Here is a 23,203-nt window from a genome sequence, read left to right on the forward strand (position 1 = left end):
CTTTAAACCAAATTTCCATGACCAATTATTTTGTGAAATCTGTGTGTAAACATGTAGTATTTAAACTAACAATGAGAATACAAAGCATACAGTAAAGCTTAAATGACTCAAATGAATGAGACAATAGTTTGATTAAAAGAATAAACATTTATATAGATGCCTGTATGTATGCCTGCTTATATTTTGAGCGTCTTTCTTTTAAAAGCATATTCATTATTTCAAACTCAGCGTAAATGGACGACATGAACACATGAATATAACACATTTACATGACTTTTACAAAACCTATGGGGATTTTATTTTTTTCCAGGCCTGGAATTAACCATTTTAAAATGTCATGACTTTTCCAGGTTTTTCGATGAGCGCAAGAAACCTGTATACATACATCAGGATTAAACTGAGACGGTTCCATAACCACTTAAATGTTCCTCGCAGTAACTCGTCTGCACCTTTCATTGAACAGATAATTAGGGCTTAGTGCCTTTTAAGAGATACGAGTTGTATGAGCTACCATCCAATAGTGCTGCTGACTTCCTCCCACTATAGTGTGTATACACTCTCCCTCTTTCTAGCCAATCAATGTGATGCAAACCATCATTTTCGGTCGCAGAAAGCCCTGAGTCTACTTCCAAACATGTTGTTCCCGTGCACGTCTCTCCTCGTCTCTCAAACGTCCGCCCACTCCGCTGTACTTTCTCAGAAAAGGACTCTGCGTGACTCTTTCCAGGGAAAGTACAGAACAGTAGCTGGTACTGAGAGGCTTGAATCACACACACATTAAAAACACACAGACCCTGTGTGTGCGCGTCTGCAACCACGACCAGCGCTCACACGAGACATTGTTTGCCTGGATTTGAAACCCAAACAGCTGAGCGTTGCATTAGTTGGAGACTCAGCTGCCGTTATATTCTTAACGGACAACAAGGCATTCATTACTGTGGCTTTTGATCACAACCAAGAGCGGCTTTTTCACACGTCAAGGTTCTTTGTTTTCAGTATCTATCGGCACATAAATCACCAACCAGCTGCCCACCTGAATTTATCATTTCCTGCCTTTAAGAGACGTGCATTTTGCATGGACTTTTCACTCCTTTACTATTCAGGCCCTGTGGGGCTGTTTGGCTCTTCTTTATGTATTAGGTAGCGGTGCAACGGATCATAAAACACAAGGATCAGAGCCACGGATCGGATGAAGGGTTTTTCCACCGTCCCAAAAGTCTGTAGTCTCTAAATGTTTTACTTTCATTTTGTTGAAGTCACCTATAGGATGGCTTAAAACAAATCTCATCATTCATAGTTATAATAATGTGTTAAAATCTGCTAATAAAGTATTATAAGCTGCTTAGAAGTATTATAAACAGCTCATAATTAATCTAATATCTATTTATGTTACTGTAAAATCTACTTAAGTTCTCACCAACACTACATTTTAGTGTTGGTAACGGTTTAGTTCGGCCAGTACTCGTTTTCACCGCGAGCGCCTGAATGCATAATGACGTAAACAAAGGAACCTTCGGTCTCCTTTATATTTAATAAAGAAAGGAGACGGTGGTTCAAGACAGGAAACGTAATAAAGGGGCAGCTGCTCCAACCACACACACACACACACACACACACACAGGGGAACAAAGTAATTGCCAGAACACTATCTCATGACCACAACCCATGATAAGTGACGAGCTCCACGTTTCCATATCAATTAATTCATCCAAGACTTGGCGCATGAAGTCTAATTTTGCAATATTTAGTCACACAATACCGTCGTCAAAAGATTGTCATCAAAGCGGCTATCGACGAGTCAGCTGACATTTGTGCGACACGCTTAACACAATTAAATCCCTTACTGCTCACACACACACACACACACACTTTGCTGGCAATTCCTCAAACATTTACTGTCAGCGGGAGGAAACGATGAGGCGGTGATTTATGGGATGAAAAGGAGCAGAGAAGCGTGACGAGGAAGAGCAGCAAAGCCTGGATATCACACACACACACGTAGTCTATCTGCTACCATGTATCCAAAAAGGTGTCATTATCTGCCTCAAAACGAATGACACACCATAACACCAAACCAGACTCTACTACCGGGTGGTGCGGCACTTGACTCTGACTCATTGAGTCAAGTGCCGCCTCCACATGATGACACAACGAGCCCGTGAATGAAAGTGGAGCGACTCCTACAGCGATTACGCGTCGCTTCAAATCCAAAATGTTGCCATAATGGCACAAAAAAAGAAAAACCTTAACCAAAACACACGTGGTGTGTTCTCCTTCATTAAATTGTGCACATCAGGATCTCCGTTGGTTCGTTTATAAAGACAACCAACTCCTTTATGACTGTAACAGACGTGTCCATGTGTGCATGCGTGTTAAATCGTTTCCCTCTGGGTTGCCGGGGAGCTCCGGAGAAGGAAAGGGGGGGAAATAATAAACCGTTTTGGCTGGAGATCAAGTCAACGCTCCACGGTTATTCTGTCCTCATGAAACCCACTGAGGTGAATTCATGTCAGAACGTGTCATAATGACAAAGGCCGGCTCGGCCGGTTTGCATATAATCAAAACGGTTTACAGCTCGTAGAGCAGGAACCTGAACATCGACTAACCTCCACAGACTATACGAAAAAAAAACAAAAAAAACAGGGAATACCCGGTTTGTTTCTGCTACAGACCGGCTGCGTCAGGGCTTTTGGGAGAGCGAGGCAGACAAGTGCCTCTCTACCAAAAACACTTTGGGGGATATTCAAACTTCTGCTGCTGCTACCACTCACACACCTACCTGATGGCAACGTATTCATTAAGGCCTCAAGAGTCATCTTTGAAAGCGACCACGGTATATTTTGTTGGACGTTGTCGCTGTAAACTAAAGTAGAGGACGTAGAGTTTGTGAGCGGGGAACCAAAACAAGGTGAGAGACAGTTTGAAAAGTCCTGGCTAGTATTGGCCACGTTTCATAGAGACGAAGACGAAGTATTCACATATAAAAAAGGAGTATCCGAGCAGAAAGACGATAAGTCGATAAGTCATGAGTTAAATCTGGTTTCCATAAATCAACTCTTTTTTTTTTTCGGACAAATTCACAAACAGTCACAAGAGTGTACAAATATTGACGAAATGTTACAAATTTTTTGCCGTTTCATGCAGCTTTTCTGTATTTTAACCTGTGCATTAAAAACTAAAATGTGAGCGGAAACACGGCGACTGCTAAGGCAATATCATTCCAGCACTTTTTTTGCAGCAGAAATTAATTAGACGAGATAATTATAAAAAAAGAGAAGCAATTTCCGAATTAAACAGCTGTGGGTACCAGACAGTCTTTCGATTATTTCCTGGAGGAACTCGGCACATTTTAGCGAGCCCGTCTGAAACACCAGCTATGACGGTCTCACTGTGGGAAAGAAAATGCTCAGCCTGAAGTACAGACTGTGTGCTCACACCAGCAGCCACAGCAAAGCAGACAGTAGTGGAGATATTCAGGCGACCAGGAGACGAGGTCATGAAGTGGCCAAAATGGGCAGACCGTGAAGAAGGTCGGTTTACGACGATGGAGAAATACGATCGATGGGAGAACAAATGACAGACGTGAGGACGACTGAAAGAGCGGTGATGGTGACATACGAATAAAATGATGAGATGTGCCGTCTGCAACCCGACCGCTCTGAATTCAGTGGAAGGGATTAGTTCCCAGATACATACAGCGAGTGCAGCTCAAAGACAATATCCGCTTCATCTCTGCGCCTTTTCCTTCCGCTCTGGAGGCGCAGAACGGAGCCGGGACGCAAGAAGAAGCAACTTGACCGAACTCCACGGCACAAACTTGCTGTAATCTTTGAGGAAAAGAAGAAGAAAAAGAGAGGCGGTGGCACGAAGAGGGCCGCTGGGAGCGTGACGGCCATTGTTAGCATATCAAACACGCACAGTCAGTCTTAACACAAGCACACACACACAGTGCTTTAGGGCACACCAATGCCGACTGGTGGGGACTTTGAAGTATCACCCGCTGAAGCACACACACACACACACACACACACACACACACACTCTTATCAGCACACGGACGTTGGAACATCCGCTGTGTGTCCGTTACAGTTTACAGATGTCAACTCATGTGGATGCAAACTGGACAATACGTGTGACCTTTCACCTCCGTCTCACCGGGTATGTGCATCTTAAAAATCACAGTTACATTTTTTCCCCTAATCGGAAAATGGCACTTAACTGTTAAAGTGATCCAGCAATGACAGCACAATCACTCATGAAAGCTCCTCAGGATTGAAAACTCATGTTTTCTCTAAACAATCTCCGAAACTACACCGTTCATCGTAGACAGAAACTGTGAAAACAAATCAGATTTTCATCTTTCCAACAGTCCGTGAACGCATCCGTCCAACCGAAACGAAGCTTAAAAATGTTGTAAAAACATTGCATCCTAAACACTATTGTGTTCCAATATTTGTAGAATAAATCAAGAAATGTAATTTTTTTTCTATTCATGGCCTGGTAATAGTTGCACTGCACAAAACACATGTTGGAGTTATCTCTACTTCTCGCCACGGTTGTTCCATTGCTATAGGAGGTGCAAACCTTTTATATTATTTCAGTGAAATGAGTAAAATGTGACAGCAACAAAACCAAAACCACCCCCTCAAAACTGCTTGTGGTTCAAACCGGGCTACCAGTGGTTGGAGTCTGACATGAAGCCACGCAGTACATTTCAATTTTGGTTGGTGGCCCCTCAGGATTCTTTTCTCTTCTACACACAAACCGAAGACACGAGCTGACAAGCTGAAAAACATATTGCCGATTCGTACTCTGAGCAGGTAACAAGAGTGAAGCGGTGGTTTGTTTTTCCAGCCATGTTGGGTTTGCAGCTTCTTTTCTCTTGGACTACAACAAAAGACTTCCAATTAGTCCTTTCATCTCTGCACAGGATGTACGCACACGCCACTGGTCAACTGGCCGAAGCCTTTCAGAGCAACCGTTAACACAAGAGGACTCGCACAGCATTTATATAGTGTTGGACCTCTGGAGGGAGACTTAAAGGGCAAGAAAAAAATATACATTTTAAAGTGATCCAGCATTGACAGTAACTAAATCACTCATGGAAACACCTAATCATTAATGCATGTCTCTTAAAAAAAAATCCTTATTTTTGCAGCTGAGTATATAGTTAGTGTCAGACTACATTATGTAAGGAAACCCTACAGAGACATAAATTGACTGTGGAAACGTCACGGAGGCCAGATCAAGCAGAACGCTACACGATAGTCTCATTCGCTCAAGCTTCCCGTCTCCACTAGTCACAAAAACATGCAGGGGAAAAGTCATTTTGTGCTTTAGCAGACCGACCATCGTGAGATGAACACTGAAATCTTTGGTCGTCAATCGGAAAACAAAAACTGTGACCCGAGTGTGAAACGAGTCCTACGGCGGCTGATGGACGTGACTCAATAACGCGCCTCTGCTTGCATCATGGCAGCGGTACGACTCAGCCGGCTTTCATCACGCCTCAATATTTATACTATTGCACTTCGTCTCATATTGTCACCAAGACTTTTTATTTTTATGAAAGAGAAATGGCATAAAACTGAATTTCCTCTGAAGTGAAACTACTCCCAGTGCTAAGAGAAACCCACCATTTGACATTCCTCTAAACCATCCTGATTATTGGGGAAAAGGAGGATTAAAGCCATGTAGCGTATTACTGCAAGGAGCCAAAACAGCCCAAAGATACAGATCTGCGATAGTACTTATTAAGAGTATTTCACCTAAAAATAACACTCAGCTCAGCTCATGCAAGTGTAATTATGAGTCACGACTGAACTGTAATACAATCCAGAGAGCCGTCAATCATGCGTCACTCCCTCGCCACCTCAGTCACTCACGCCTGTGAAGGAGCGCTAGGGAAATGTTAGCAGTTAGCCGTTAGCCTCCTGCTTGGTGGAGGGCTAGATAGCGGAGCTAGCGACTTATAGCATAATGGTGAATTATAACCCGACGCCGTCATGCCGTGTTTACATGCAATCTTGTAGAAATGTAGTTGTTGGAGAGAAACTTTAATGTGTGGAGATGTTTACAGCAATATGTTGTTATCACCTCTTTAACGTCCCGACACCTAGTCAAAACACTTAATTAAAACTATGAATGCCAAGATTATAACGCAAATAACAATTATTTTCTAATAATTTGAAGTGTGTTTTTAAAGGAAATACCCACTGCAGATGACAACAAAGTAAAAGGATAACATTTAGAATTTTTGATGTGTTTTTTTCAATGACTTTGGGACATTTTAAATTGTTGTCGCCTCGTTTACCCGCTGCTATAACGAGAAGGAAAAAGCCATCAGGGCATCTACACAAGCATTCGTTCTCTGTGTGTTTCATAAAAGGGTTTAACCAGAGACCAGTTAAACAATCATAGCAATAAACCACATGCATACCGGGTTATTATATACATTTATATGCGTGTAAAATGGAACGGAAACAGCTCTTAGTTAAGCTGAATGACGTATAGGGTCATAGTAGTCTTATTTTAGACCTTAGTGTAATGACATTTAAAGGTTTCTCACTGGAGACGTAGCCTAAACAAGAAATAACTCAAAAGCTGGAGCACATTTCCTTTATTCCCAGGTTTCTTTTCTGGTCCATGCGGACACGACAAATGCTTCATTTCCAAGCAACGAGAAAATGTCACCGCCGCGCCGACAGGAAGAGGTCAAGCGACTCATCGGCCTCCGTGAGAAGAGCAGAGGCGTCTTAGCATGAAACGGTCAGCCGGCTCTCACACGGCAGCGTGAACACGCAACCGCCAAGTAACGCACGGGGAACACTGGTCACTCAGTCTGGAGTCCACACCGAGGTCGGCACACAGCCAGACGAGTGTGTGTGTGTGTGTGTGAGTGTGGGGGTAAGTGTGTTGTGAGGATGGGGAGCCAGGCTCCAGTTCCCAGCTAAGGCAGGAAAACAGCTGCTGGAGAGAGGGAGGGCTTAGTGCAAAGCACGCTCAGTGTTTCCCCAAGCAGCACAAAACTACCCACTCTAGAGAAACTGTGGAAAGGACACACACACACACACACACACACACACACACACCAATTTTTTGTTTCAATCAAACATTTTATGCCGACTATATGCCCCCCCCCTCCCACCCCCTATTTTTCTCAGGGGTTTAATGACCGATCATTGCACAATAAAAAAAATGAAGAAGTGAATAGATTAAGTCGGATTGTTTTTTCTCTTTCGCTCCAACAGAAGCAGCGAGCAGCAGAGAAAGCTGCGTTCAGACTCGACGTCTCTTATTGATTTCGGGAGTCGTTTTACAGCCGATGGACTCGACTGCGGAGACGTTTTCAGTCCGACTGATGTCTACATTTACCAGGAAGTCGTGTCCCACCTATTTTCCCCTCTCTGACCATTGTTTAAGTTTTATAACTTGGAAAACCTAGCTTGGGTTTAAACTTTTTCTTTTACCCGAGTCAATAGTGTGTTGCCTCTCACACAAAAACCCAACTTCCAAAGCAAACGTGAGACGCAGCATCCGGTATCATACAGACATTTGCTATTAAACTTGATTAAGACATTCACATCTATGCATTTGTTTGTTTAAGTCTGTTATTTGTCCATCATTGATGTAAACAATGTAAAGCGGCCTGAGTTTGATCTTGTGGTTCTGGTTTTAGCTTTGTGCCTTTCAAGCCACCCCAAAAAGGTATTTGTACAGTAAGCTTAGTCATGACAAGGTACCCACCATCTTCTCCCTGTTCCTCCATCCCCCTCTCTACCTACGTATTCTCTTCATCTCATCTTTCTCCCGTGGGAGACGAGGAAGCCTCCTCTCTCGTTACACCCCTCCTCCCCCTCCTTCAGATAAATGCACAACAGCATTCCTCTCCTCCTGCTTGCACTCTTCTGAGCGTTTTATGCTGAATTATGTGTTTATTAAAGCAATGTGGCTTCAAATTAACTCGTGCAAGAAAACCACACTGGCGCTTTTGCAGGGAAAAAGAGACATTCACCACATTCATAAGAGATTCAACTCCTGCCACCCACGCTGAAGGCTGCTTTTGTTTGCCGCGGGGCTCCTCCTTGTTTTGATGTCGCATCGATACGAGAGCGCCGAGCAGCAAGAGTGACCCGAGGTTCAGAGAGAGTGAGCCTGAACGACACTCAAAGGGCAGCGGGGAGTCGGTCTGCAGTCATTTAGGAGCAGAAATCGTTACGAGAAGGCGGGGGGGGGGAATAAAGTGTGTTTTAGTTTCATCATCGACTGCAAAACACCAAGAACTGGGAAGCTAGTCCACTGCAGGGACAAACTACGTTGGGAAATTGGCACGAAAACAGCAATAGGGTGATGAAAATATGCAAAGTGAAATTATGAATTCATAGAATGAAAAAAGTTGAATTTCATTAATAAAACAAAATTGGAACACAGTGGAATTTATATATGCAACATAATTCCGAGTGACCACTTGTATTTCCAATGTAGGAAAACAAACTGAGGCGTTACGCGCTATATTTATTAAGCTAGTCACATTTGTATAGCCTCTACTTAAAGCCTCTCGTCTCCCTTCTGCTGCAGTTCAGTCAAAGTTTCACACATGTTTTTGTCACGTGACAAATCAAATCATATCATCTATCCATTTAAAGCAAGATAAATTCAGAGAGAGATTTAAAGCTTTGTTTTGGCTGCTTTTTCCTGATGGAAGCCTTCATTGAACATGTGTTCAAGGACCGTCGGAAAGATGGAAATCTGATCATTGTCACGTTTTTCAAGCCGTCCGGTAGGGTTTGGGGATCAGAGGGTTAACCTTGATCGTAATATATAAACTGCACTATGATCTTATAAAGAAAACTTCTCCTTTCAGCTGCCATGAAGTAGATTGCAGACTTTACAGCGTGCAGATCGAAGAGTCTAGTCGACCAAGGTAGTGAGCCAGTCAATAAAAGCCCCATTTGTCCAAATGACTTCCTGCTCCTCAGACCAACAGACTGCATGGCGGAGGATGAGCGGCTCTTTGCCGCCTCCGTGTCTCTTCAACCAGGAGAAGAATGTGTTGGCGACCACATGTTGGAAGCAGCAGGAGCCAAAGCTAACCCTCACCGAGAGCCCAGTGCGGAGGCATTAAAGAAGGACAAATCAAGGTGAACCTAAAGCCTCCCAAGCGTTGGAGACGAGACAGAAATATGGGATCAGAAAGCAAACCGCCAGCTCAAAATGCACAAGTTATTTGTTGATATTTACATTCCCACATGGCAATATAGCCCTGACGACTACTCGGGTTTCCCCCCCCACAGTCCAGTGATGAATAATCTGCAATTACTTTGATCAGCCCATTCATACAGAGTACCTGCTGCTGCATGCTAGGACATGGCTTCATACGGGTTATTTAAGAATTACAAAAGAGGAACTTTTGCCTGACATTAGCCGGTTTTGACATGAGTAGAAACGGCTGTAAAAATATCATAATGATCAGCTGTCAAACCAGCAGCTTGGACTCAGTCTTGTCTTCATTGTGAAGTGATATAATCTCATGTCTGGGTTTCAAAAGGCATGAAAAATTTGCTCGATTTCGCTTCATGGAGCGGTTTAATTTAATCTTGTTTCAGTTTATTAGACTACTTTAAAAAAAAAACTCGCTTTCCCACAACAAGCTCTGCTTTACTGCGGAAACAACCCACATGTCCTGGAATAAAATGCAACCAAAAGCTCTTTTTTGAAACCACTTTTGCAAGAGAAACGTTGACTTAGTCTTAGCCAGGGTCGCTTTTATAAAACACATCTCCGTTTTACACCGTTGTGTGGAACCGATTTGGTCCATGTGACACGTGAGCCGGTCTCACGCGTTGAGCATATCCGTTATTCTCTCGGCTTTGCAGCACAAAGAAACGCTGTGTGGTCACATGTGAGGCTGATGGCAGTCTGTATTATATTAGTTTAAGTGTTTAGCATATGACCGATGCTTTCATTGATGTGCTGCACGCTTCACACGTTGCCACAGCGGTTCGTAGAAGCATAAAAACATAAAATACGCCTCCGTCTGGACTGTTTTCTGTACATTCTGATGCCTAGTTTCTTTTGTAGAGGATTGAGTCTGTTGCTTTAATTCTTTTACGAAAGAGAAAAGCATTTTCTGAAGTGTTCCGTCGCTACAGGATGAAACCTTAGCCAAAAGCCTGCAGTCCGTGTCGGCTGCTTTTGGGTTTCGGAGCTGCTGCAATATTTAGCAGCTCGTTTCGGATCGGTTTCCCTGAGCCTCCAGGTGAGCCCAAAACCGGTCTGATCCAGTTTCCACAGCTGGGTTATAGAGGTCTTCACACCACCAGTGGGATGCTTTGTCACTCGCCATTTATGGAAGTGATCAGATCTGTTACTCGTGGACAAAAGGAGCCGGACGTTAACTAAACGATGTCCATAAGGAAAAAGGTACTCAAGTGGAATAAACTCACAAATAAAGAAAAAGTACAGGATGAATTTAATTTTCCTGCAGTTTTCTTGTGAAATACTGGATAATTTAAACAGTTGGATGACCCCATGTGAAAAGTTTAGATCGACAACAACTCAAAAACGTCAGAAACATTTAAAGGAACCACAAATAAGAAGTCGTTTTCTCGGCTTTTCCCCCCCAAAAAAAAGGCTCCACTTGAACTTTGCGTATCATAAGATAATCGTTTATGGTAAAATCTTAAATTGTTAAAGTAACCACTAACTAACGCGCCATCATCCATCAATCCAACACAACGCTGAAGCTCACCTCTTAATCCATCCGAGTGCAGGCGCGTTGAGAAAAGAGCATCTCTGCCACGCCAACAGGCCACAGGTCAGCGCCGCTCCGGCTACTTCCTGTTGAGGAAAAGATACGAGCGGTTCCGATTAGCACATCGTCTCCGTTACACCTGGAGGTGTCGCGGTGACGCTACTGGGGTCGCTGCACGACGGCCCCGTTGAAGAGGAGCTAACGGAGCGCCTCAATGAGCTCAGGACACGACGGAGGCAATGGTGCGAGATAATGTTTTGCATTATACACACAGACACGGACGCTAAGTGCCACTCGAGCGCTGGTGGATGTTCAGCTCAAAGTCAGGCCGTGATGAAGCGAAATGAAGCGATACGAAAGGAAGAGAGAAACCAAAAGCTAAGAAGAAGAAGGTGTTAGTACAGTTATGAATGAGGGTTTCCACTCGTAAATCAAACAGCAGCCCAGAGAGAGCGTGACAGACCCCGTGGTCAACCGCCACTTTACTCCTCTAAAACGCCATCGGTAAAGCACTCGAAGCGCCGGCTTTACGATCAATAGAAACCCAGTTAGCATCAATATAATTCTCCCAGCAACCTGGTTCTCGTGTGCATGTAAACGTAGTGAATGAGACGCCGTCGCTGCTCGTCTTAAGGGGAGGCATCTTGATAATTATCCATAAATAAAAAAAAGGGAGATAAAGGAGGGAATGTTTGGCGAAGAAAGGAGCGCTGCATCGGTGCCGGAGGGGGTTTGGATCGCGGCAAAGTAGTGATCACCGGGGAGCTTCTCACGTTGATTAAATGATTCACAGAGAGCTCTTCAGACATTAAGGCCTCGAAGGTACGAGTTCATTCGGAAACTACCTCCTATAAAAAAATAAACATTACAGTCCATCAATAAAACTACTCGTGAAAACTTAATGAACCGCAGATAAATGAGCAAAAAAAAAAGAAACCTCCACCGTGTCATTTAAGACGTTAGTCTATAATTCAGAGTATACCCTTGACATTACCATGGCAACTAACTTTTGTTTCACAGCAGGGCATTTTGATTGGACGCGCCAACGCCGTCAGAAATGATCCACTGATTCAATATTGTGGCAACATGGTGCAGTATATATATTATAGAGGAAAAACACATGCAGGCACGCACACAAACATGGAACCAACGGATCCAGGCCCCGGTAGAGTGTGTGAGAGTGTGTGTGACAGCAGGGTGGCTTACGTGGCTCACAGCAGAGCCTACCCTCATTCCTCACCACCTGCCCACATGGAGCTCGAGGAACAAGTGAGCCGGCGTGGAGACAAAAGAAAAAAACAAAAGAATGTATCCGACTGACGTAGAAACATTCGGAAGCACAAACCAAATAACTGTCCTCACAAAGCTGAACACGACACAACAAAGAGGACACACACTGACCAGAGGGGAGCAGACACCACCAGCCCACTTCATGTTCCAGCTCAAAGTTACTACAAGGTACGTTCATCTTCTGACAAGTTTCTGAGCACCAGGGTCCCTTCAGAAAACCTCTCATTTTACTGCAGGCGTCCGACAGTCTGCTACACGAAATAGCCAATCTTCTCGCTGATGGCCTCGTCTACTCATTAGTCATCTCAAGGCATCAGTATTAAATTGAGACGGTTTTATAACCAGTTAAAGCTCCTTTTCAGGATCCCACTGCCTTCGTTCAAAGCCCTTACACGACCAACACCTGCAGGGTTCTTCCAGAAAAAAAGCAAATTGTTCTCATTCTTCACTGCTCCAGAGCAGGCATGTCAATACTGTAATTCCCATTATCGGACCAGTTGAATTAGTGCACAGGTATTTATTAACCTACTGACATATTAGTCACCCACTGATACATGAAGAGGATCAGTGCACAGTAACTGAGGGTTAACTTCAAATTAGCTCACAAATTCCTGAGTGCAGTTTAACATGCTGCACAAGAGAGAACATAAAAAGGCAGGTGATCGGTGTTTGGGTGGATGGGTGGGGGGGATTATGGAGAACCGCAGCTTTTAATGATGGTTTGAGGGAAGCGGGGGAGAACCGTTTATCAGTCGGAAGCCCCTGGGAGGCAACCGCCCGTCAGTCGTTTCTGCCTCCTCCACCTTCTCTCCTCAATCCGAAAAAAACACTCCCCAGCCACCAGACGCGTCTATTGTCTGAGTCAGAGTTGTATACGAGGCCCGGGACCATTAAATCGTAGCATAAAGATGGGTGACACTGCGGCGTGAAGGCGGGTGACCTTGCGAGGAGCCAGAGGGTGCTTCATCATCATCCCCCTTCCTCGTAATGCTGAATGCAGCCGACTGCTGAAGAAACCATAAATAAAATCCCCGAAATACTTCACACACACAAAGCACACCTCCTGCCTGAAGATTGTAAAAATCGTGAACCCATGCTCTTTGTTCAACTGACAGCCAGTAAATAAAGGCTGCAATAGAAAAAGAGAGGAGGAGGGAGGGGTGGATTCATTTATATCACGACTGAGAAACAGTCTGCTTTCTTGTTTCCCCTCATCAGAACTTTTGGACCGCTGTGACTAAGAGCCCAACTTTTTATTTGAAAAAAAAAAAAACAATCACCAGCTCACTTTATTCTCCGAGAAGGAATGATAGGAGCGGCCAGGGATACCCTGATTGATTTCGTGCCAACATTTTTATTCCTCTTAAAGTCTGACCTGCTGATTCCAATTTTCTTTTCATGAACTATAATTTGCTCCATGCTAACTTTTTCCTGGAACCGCAGCGAAAACTCATTTATACCGCGCCAAAGTCAATATAAACAGTCAAGCAAAAGTAATCCTTTAGCAGGACATTAGAGACTGTATTTGCATTTAAAACACTTTGCTTTAATTAAAAAAAATAAAGAAAATCTTGGCATGAGTAGTCCTCCAATATCTATTTTATTCATGCAACTTTATTCATTCAGGTTTACATGTGAAAACATCATGACGGGGTTATAATTTACCATCACCCAATGCAAAATGTTTTACTAAGCAGCGCTTGAACGCATCATAATTAAGTAAATTCTGTTAAAGTTTCAATATAATTTAGGTTTCTATCTGTAGAAATGGAGAGACAATCTACAGGTACACGTGCAGAGATCTGTACATGACTTTTAAGCACCGTACACAGTTTAAAACCCTTCATCTTTGCTTCCCATCCTCAAATAAACCGGGGACAATTCTCTTTCTCTTACCTGCTAAGAGAAAATAAAAAGTCAAATTTCTAAGAAGCACAAGTTACAAAGAAAAACAAAGTAGATGTCCACAGCTTGTCCCCGTCTTTGTCATCTCTGCAGAGCAAGCAGCACAGAAACGGCCTCATTCACACACACACACACACACACACACACACACACACACACACAGCAGCCAATTAGGCTGCACATTTTAACAGTGCGACTGGCCGTGCTCAAAAGTGACCCGACACGCTCCGCATGTAGGCCACGGGACGGTTGTGATGACTGAGAAAAGGCCCGTTAGCGGTGCGGCGTCACTTTTGCCGGCCAGATTAGCTCGTGGCCTCATTCACCCTTTGAGAGGAAATCGGTCATTAGCTCCAGTCGAACGCGGCGTGCATTAACTCGGATGGCTTAATGGGCTGCTGTGCTCCAGCACTTGACTGGGTTTCTAATTAAAAATGCTAAACAAAATCTGGAGGAGGAGGGGGGAGGAAATAGACACGGGCATGAAGGGTGTCTGTTCCGTTTTTGAGGAGCTTTGATCAAACCTCCTCCTTTCCCCGGACGCCACAGAAACAGCCTCAAAACACACAGTAGTTGCCCCTCCTGACCTCGGGAGAACTGCAACTGAGCAACGGGCAACGGCTGGTTACGTTGACCTTGGCGTTGCCGCAGCAGTTCATCTGAACAACTAGGTGCAATATATCTGCCAGGCTCACTTTGCTTCGTCAAAACAGGACGCATGACCTACATAGTTTTAAAACCGTTCATGCACGTCAGCGGAGGAATAGGATTCCAGCGGAGCGCGTCCATGAGCGCATAGGACGACTCAATTATTCATGTCAGTGTAGCGTTGCAAAAACAATGGTGGTTTCAAGGGGCTGGTTGGATGCCATGAAGTGCAGGATGCTGCTGCCATGAAACCATTCTTCACTGCTGTAAAAAATAAATAAAGAATGGGGAAGCCGAGTCCAGCCGAGAGGCGACCGCCACACTGGACAGATGACTGGTTTTATAACTCTAAACTTTAATGTCACAGAAGAGTCTAAAATATGATATAAAAAAAAAGATATAAATCACTAATGTAATCTTGTTTAATTTATGGCGAGAAAGTTGAATAATGCCAATATAAAATGGACATAAAAACACTAGCTCTATATGAACCTATAATGCAAAAGTAAAACTATTAACGCCAAGATGTTTCTATTTCAATGGCGCGTTTATGTTCAGATAACCACTATAGATGACAAAAGGATAACTTCTAGAATGTGTGATTATATTATAAAAGCCATTTGAAATCGTGCATCACATTTTCTGTAACCAAAATGTATTTTAAATCAATACCATCATGTCATCAGAGTCCCCTCTGACCCGTTAGGAATGAGTCTCACGGACACACTATTGGATTTAAAGCCAGCGAGGACTGGCGTCTCATACCATTAGACGCAGGTCAATATGTCATTTACATGTCTACATTAATAAAACAGTAGATGCTGATGAATCTCAAGTCACAAATGCAACAAAACCCTCATCAGTGGGGGAGGAAACTGCACATTTGGCCAACGAGCAGAACATCAATCTGCAATAGATACCCGACTGTACTCTTTTAAATTGTATTATTCTGTATGTACTATTTTTAAACTGTCACGTCTTGCAAGTTTGTATTACATTTGGTCCTTTCTGTGGACCCTAGGAAGATTAACGGCCGCTAATAAAAAAGAAAAGTTTTATTATTACCTTTTATTTTTTTATTCTGGGTTGCTGTAACTAAAAAGCATTTTATTCGTTTTACTATATATTGGCTCTGTGGCACAAAAGTGCGTTAAAAATGAAATGTATTATTATTTAATGGGGATCCAGTTAATAAACTAAACAATGTGCAGAAACAATTTTTTGACTGACTGTGGAAACAATATGCAATATCGATTAGAGACATCCTTACCATACACCTCAAGAAAAACAACTTTAACAATAATGCTTTGCAAAGCCTTGCACTCGTGGCTTTATGAGCACACCAAGCCTCCTCTTCATCATATTGACATACGCTACCCCCGTTATCCTCCGTTTCACCACACCGTGCACGACTGCCTCTCTGCACCAACGTCAGACCACTGCTGTAAAGGTCACCCGAGGTGAGTCTCAGTGGCGGTGTGTGTGTGGACTCTGTCCTCACAATGACCCGGTGGTCTGGGCTCACCGGGAAGAAAAAAAAAGATGGAGGATGAGGACGATGAGGCATTGAGTGGGAGGAGAACGCAGGAAGGAAGCGTCTGGTTTAAAACGGTCAAGGGGAAACTTCCTGCTTCCAGGTCAGGTTTTAAAAACTCCTCGTTAACACAATGTTGATTATAAATAATGAGCTTTCAGTGTAAATATGTACAGAACATCAGGTTCTCCATTAATCATCCTCTTTAGTGCTTTGATGTCAAATATCTACGCAAGTTTTTTGGGGCCAGGTTACGGTATTTAAGAAGGAGGAATATTCATGAGTTTATAGAAAAAGAAGACTGTCGCATTGTTACACCGATACAGCAATAAGCCTTCATACGTGGACGTGCTGAATTTCTTACCTTTTATTCAGCTAACGAATCAACGATATCACACCTTTTCTAAACCGTCAGCATCATAAACTCGTCCCTTATTTCTGCTCGCAAGAGCTCGGGGAGTGAGAGTTTTATTAAGGCCATTGCTACAGTAACACTCTTCTCCACAGCTTATTAAAACCACTCCACTATTTAACACCTCCGTGTTTAGCGTCTCCTTACATGCCATTTGACTCTCATTTCCTTTAGCACAAGTCTATTTCTCATATGCGTTTTCAGGCGTGGCGGTATGGACGGCCACTACTCCATAAAGATCCAACAAAGCTTTTAACTGCAAAGTGCAGCAACACAAAGTGTCTACATTTGAAAAACATCCCCATGGCATCTTTTTGGGGCCTTTTACACACACACAGCTGTGTATTGAGGTGGGAAACTCTGGTATCGTCATGCTGCCATGTTGAGCCCATTATTACAAGCTGAACAAATCCGCTGTCAGGAGTAGTGTTCATTCACAGGAGTTAGTAGCTCAATGCGGCGGATAATGCAGCGCTTCGGTGTACCAGTATAGAAATGTGTGGGTGGAAGATTCTTCCAGGAGGAGCGCTTGAAACCACATCCTCTTCAGATGTGAAAGATAAACAGCCCTAGTAACTTATACCCTCATACTCTGTGGGGAGAAACATCCGTCATCTGCCTGATGTGAAGGATGAGACTACAATCTTGGGACCGCATCGCTCACCCAGCAGCGACAGGCTGCTGACGTGCCGAGTAAACTATTCTGATATAACTGTGCCCAAGAGGAGGAGAAACACATTCTCTAAAAAGGGTAAACATATTAGAGAAACGCTTGCACCAACAAAAAAAGAGAACAGTTTCATGTCCTATTTAACAACGACAATCTGAAGCCAGCACCAATGTCCAACAATCAAAGTTGAGAAATATCAGAAATAGGAGGCGATCATCGGTTCTGAAGAATGAAGCTAACGAGGAAGTGTTTTAAAACGTGCATTCTCCTCGACCAGAAGGGGGCGACTCCTCTGGTTGTATAGAAGTATATGCTTCATGTGTAAAGCTGCTTTCTCTCTCCTGACCACCGGGAGGCAACTCCTCTGGTTGTATAGAAGAAGGCTATGCTTCGTGTGTAAAGCTGCTTTCTCTCTCCTGACCACCGGGAGGCAACTCCTCTGGTTGTATAGAAGAAGGCTATGCTTCGTGTGTAAAGCTGCATTCTCTCTCCTGACCACCAAGAGGCGACTCCTCTGGTTGTATAGAAGTCTATGCTTCATATGTTAAAGCTGCACATTTAACACATACCTCTAAATAAAGTGCAGCCTCGATATAGATAGATAGATAGATAGATAGATAGATAGATAGATAGATATATTAACTCCTCTGGTTGTATGAGAAAACTACTCTACTTATCTCTTGATTTATTCCCTCAGTAAACATGACTTTGTCTCAATTTCTATTTTCCATACAGCATGAGGTTTATTTAGTAAATCTTCATCTCGCGTCACTCTTCCGTCGTCCACTTTCATTCATTGGCTGCAAAAAAGCCAAGATGGCGACAGACAAAACGCCAAACTTGAGGCTTCAAAACAGCAATCCACAAACCAACGGGTGACGTCACCATGACTGTATCCACTTCTTATAGACAGTCTATGGTTTCATGTCCTATTTAATACTGAAAGTCTGAAGCCAGTGGCTTGAAATCCATTTCATCCGGACAGGGCAATGAAAGCAAAACTGATGGATTCATCAACACTGCAGTATTTACCTCAAAAAACACCCAAAGTGCAGCTGTGGCTCAAAGAACAATTATTCTCTACCGGGGCGAACACTCGTCCAAAAATCATTTAAATGGCCCTCAAGAGCAAATAAACATGACCGGCAACGAAAAAGAAAAAAAATCCAATTTAGTGTGAGCCCCTGGAGTGATTAGATTCTATTAAACAGCGCAAAACACAGGGGCCCCGCTGGCCTTTTTAAAATGACCCACTGTCCCGTAAAAGCCCTGCTCAACGCCGGATTGCTCTTAATGGGATTTCACAACATTAACATTCGACTGAGTCAGCATCAGGCACGCTGGGTACACTGCCCCTCTGCCGAAACCGCCTCGTCTCTGGCTGCGTGCACATAGATTGTGCGTGTGGAACGATTGTGAGTCAATGGGGAGTGACAGGGTGGACAATTATAAGACGTGCTTCGACTGCAGTGAAATCCCAGGAGATAACTATAGCATGTAGCTCCTCATAGAATATTTATATATAAAATCGGGGAGGAAAAACATCTCCAGACACGTTGCAGCAGAAATTCACTCGTGAGCATTGCAGCTCCTGTTCGGACACGGAGTTAAAGTCCATTATGTTGTAGACGTTTTTCGGGACACTGCCCTTTCTGTAAACATTATTTTTTTTAAATCATAGGCTGCATGTAAGAAATGGATTAAGCATTGTGACGTCACCCGTTGGTTTGTGGACTGATTTTTTAAAGTCTTCAGTTAGTCGATTTGGTTGCCACCATCTTGGCTTTTTGCAAGGAAGCCCCGCCCCTAAAGCATCCCCTGCTTTATTGTCTGTTTGACTCTAAATTATCATAATTTACGACATGAACATCATTCTGTATTAAAGAAGACTTGAAACTAGAGATTGAGAAATAAACTCGTGTTTACTGAGGGAATAAATCAAGAGAGAAGTAGAGTCATTTATATAGACTTCTATACAACCAGAGGAGTCGCCCCTGGTGGTCAGGAGAGAGAATGCAGCTTTAACACATGAAGCATAGACGTCTATACAACCAGAGGAGTCGCCCCCTGGTGGTCAGTAGAGAGAATGCAGCTTTAACGAATGAAGCATATACTTCTATACAACCAGAGGAGTCACCCCCCTGGTGGTCAGTAGAGAGAATGCAGCTTTAACGAATGAAGCATATACTTCTATACAACCAGAGGAGTCACCCCCCTGGTGGTCAGTAGAGAGAATGCATGATTTATGAAACTTCCACATTGGCTTCGCTCATCAAAATCGGTTGCTGCCCGTTTTGAACGTTGTTTTTCTAAGTGAGCAGTTTTTTTTGTCATTAGTCACCTGGTGTATTTCCGTCACACTAGACGGACCATAAATGTGAGCAGCCAAGCGGTAAAGACCTTTCATGTGAACCTCTTAGCTGGAGATAGAAACCGGATAGAGCCGAAGCAATTACTCGATTGATTGCTGAGTCAATGGACAGAGAATTAACTATTTTAAGAATCGATTACGCAAAAGAAAAAGCTAAGATATGTGTTAGGGGGGTTACATCATACTAACCAAGTAGAAGAACACAAAAAAAAAAAAAAAAGAGGGGAAGTGCAGCGTCTTGGTGGTAAAAACTTGACAAACTAACGTTGGAGATAATGATCGCTCCCCCAGAGCCGAATAAGCAGAACATGCTGAAGCCTCATGATCAATGTTAGGACCGGACTTGTGACAGGAGCCGGGGACTGAAGGGGAGAGAAAGCAGTCAGCTGTCATCACAACTGATTTGCTACTTGACAAATGTGTCAACATAAATTCACCGAACATCCCCGGCAGTGAGGTTTGCACGCGTGGCAGTTGCTGCAGCACACTTCAAGAAAAACACAATTATGCATTTCCAAGTCTTTGAATCGTCCGTTTTTGTGCAAATAACGATGGCGGGTAACAAAAGTAAAAAAGAAAACATTATGAATGTTTGACTGTGCGATTGACATTATTTTTTGGGAAGGTGCTTAGTTGAAGGGAGTCTTGTGGTCAACTATAGTTCATAGACAGAAAAAACGGAAACTTAAATTGTTTAGATATAGCCCAAAATGCTTGTTTACGCTACACAGGAACAACACATGCGATCACTACTGCACATGTGCAAACTAGTACTACACACACACACACACACACACACGGGTAAAACACTCTTTCACCCAAATTTATTCCCCTAGATAATGGTACATTGTGAACATCATATTAGTGATGAAATTGACAGGAGAGCTAGTTAGCTGTTAGCAGCACGGTCCCGCTTGGCTAAATAATGCCGCTAACGTTAGCGGCGGTTGCGTCGAGTCACACTGTGATGCATTCAAGCTTTATTTAATGGAATTTTATTTTTTTGCTGGGGAAGGTGAATTATAAACAAACGCTATTTTTTGGGGGGCGAGAACATTTATTAAATACAGCCTTTTGAAGGAGATGATCACAGTAATATGAGACAGATATTAGAACGCTAACTCTCAGCAGCCAATAACATAAAACTAAAAGCAATTAATGTCAAGATGTTTTTAAATCAAAGCCAATATTTAAATTAAAAAAATACAACCCAGTCCAAGTTTTGGTCCAACCCTTTTTCTTTAAGTGGCCAAACTAACCAACGCCTTTTTACTTAGTTTCCTGGTAGACTCTGGATCTAAAACTCCACTGCTGACCTCTGAATACTGTGAAGCCGGGCTCGTCCATGCCACCCAGTCTGGCGGCAACAGCGAGGTCAACTGGGTCAAACCCCAGCTGGTGGGGAAATAGAGTGCAGGGGTCAATGGTTCCCTCTCTGACGGGGGCCTTTAACCTGGCTCGTAACCGCACAAGGAAGCGAATTAACATGCAAACGACTGATGCCGCTGTCCTCGGATAAAAATAATAATTGCGTTCATGTTTTTTAAGCAACACCAAATGAGCACCAGACCAAACCACCACAACAGAGGGCCCCCCTGCCACATCAGCCAGCTGATGTCCTCCCATCTGCTGCGGTCCACCCACACAGATCTCTCATAACACTATCTGGACAGGAGCCTGCCGAAGCCCGGGAGGGCAAAGCAGATGGTGCGGTAGCAGGCGACAGCGTTTAGCCCTTTGAATGAAGCCGGCAAATCCAACGGGCACCGGATGAAGTCAAGAATCCACTTTCTACCGCTTCTAGTGCAGTAGGGCGCCTTGTTTGCTCACCTGGAATAATGTAAGCCTTTGCTTAGTCAAATGAAAGCTCAGGGGGGAGGAGGGGAAGTAAATAACATTTAAAAAAAAGAAGCTGCTGAGCTGCTTAGTTGAAAACTCCATAAAATATAAGCAACTTAAAATGCTGGCAACAGAATCCTCTTTTTTTTTTTTGGGTATCATTTCCCCAGGACATAGAAAGTGTGGAGGGGAATTAAACAAAAATGGGAAACTGCCATTTGATTTATTTAAAATATAAGTCTACCTTTAAGGCAGCTTTCTGGTGCGTGTGTGTGTGTGTGTGTGTCTCTCTCTCTCTTGACTAGAGACAGACAGGGAGCCAAAAGCTGCATCCAAAAATCTGGCAGTTTGGTGTATACATATATATTCACACGTCGAGTCATTAAAACATAAACACCTGGGGAGACTAACGTGTCACTAATGTGTCTTCTGGAGGTTTCGGCGCGTGAATGACGTCCAAACAAGCAATTAGTATCAGTATAAAAAACCCTTTTTTCTTCTTTTTTTGGGGGACTCCTACACGTTTTCTGCAGCACCAGTTCCTACCTGTTAAGTTCAGAGCGTGAAGCAACAATTCAACAAGTTAAAAGGCGTTAAATAAGTCTCTTTTTTTTTGTACCCGAATTATGTGTAGTCACCAGATAAATAAGTCCCTTCCGGTTATACGTCACCTTTGTGTGTTTTTATTGGTCAAAAGAGGAAGACAGCACTAAATTAACGCGATATTTAATGGCGGTTGGTGGGTTGCGATGGGAACGAATCGTTAAGGCAGAAGAGAAAGAAAGGAAAGAAAAAAGGAGGAAAGTTTGAAACAGGAGTTTTCTGCTTTGTAAGCGACAACATAAACACAGTCACGATCATTTGTTTTACAGAAGAGGAAACACAAGTTAACTCACCGTACATCCAACGGGAAAAAAAGGTTTCGAGAAAGGGCGACCTGACCAACAAAAAATAAAAAACACCTCTCACGACGCCAAGTTTCCTTTATCCTCTCCTCCCTAAAAAAATAACCCCCCGACCAGTCAGAGTGACACTCACCCAACGGACGGGTAGTGTTGAAAGTAAAGCACACAAAAAGAAGTGTAAAGTGTCCGCGTTGACGGAGTGAAAGGAGGTTTTCACACGCAAGCGGGCGGCTTTTCTTTGTTCCTCCTGCCCGCAGCCTGTTCCGTGGATAATATCACCGCTCGCGAGTCTCTGACGGCCGCTGATTGGCTGGACGGCCGGGATCAAGAAAAGGTGACTGGAGTCAAGTCAACCGGAATAACGAACACGACTTCCGCCCGCGACGTCCTTCAAGAAAAAATGTTTTGTATTAAAACACTATTTTCACATTGAGTGTTTTTTATAAACATATATAATACGTGGATGTGACACTGTATCACGGTTTTGGTGTGTTTTTATGTTGCTGAAAGCTATTTTACCTATAAACGTAGCTAATTACGTACTTTTATTTTGTAGGAATCCTTACTACACTTCCGGTACGATGCTTGCTTTGCGGAAACTTGACGCAGGGTGGACGCTTTTACATAGTTATATACTGACCTTAATCACGATCTGCCTGCTGCAGTTTATAGTTTATTTTCTTGTGTTTTAAGTAAATGTCTTTATAGTATGTAATATATAGAATTAGCGTGTCATAATTACGAATTATTATCTGTAGTAAGTCATAAATAAAGGAGATGCTATGCCATTATTTTGAGAAAGTCTCTCATTATAATGACTTCCATCACATATAATTACTATTTAGAAAACATATGCATTACTTTACAATACACACT

The 23,203-nt window shown here is 43.2% G+C and overlaps 1 protein-coding gene across 1 annotated transcript in view; it reads right to left on the reverse strand.

Moving 5' to 3' along the window:
* The window catches only part of LOC306742350 (SPRY domain-containing SOCS box protein 4-like), a 35,678-nt gene extending 13,266 nt beyond the window's left edge, over positions 1-22,412 (reverse strand). The window contains exons 1-2 of the mRNA XM_079224719.1: positions 22,319-22,412; positions 10,751-10,839 (exon numbers count right to left, since the gene is read on the reverse strand). The gene's annotated coding sequence lies outside the window, so the exon portion shown is untranslated. The remainder of the gene's footprint in view (positions 1-10,750; positions 10,840-22,318) is intronic.
* Between the last annotated feature and the right edge of the window lie 791 nt (positions 22,413-23,203).

Source organism: Taurulus bubalis, assembly GCF_910589615.1.
Source record: "Taurulus bubalis genome assembly, chromosome: 10".
Taxonomy (NCBI): Eukaryota; Metazoa; Chordata; class Actinopteri; order Perciformes; family Cottidae; genus Taurulus; species Taurulus bubalis.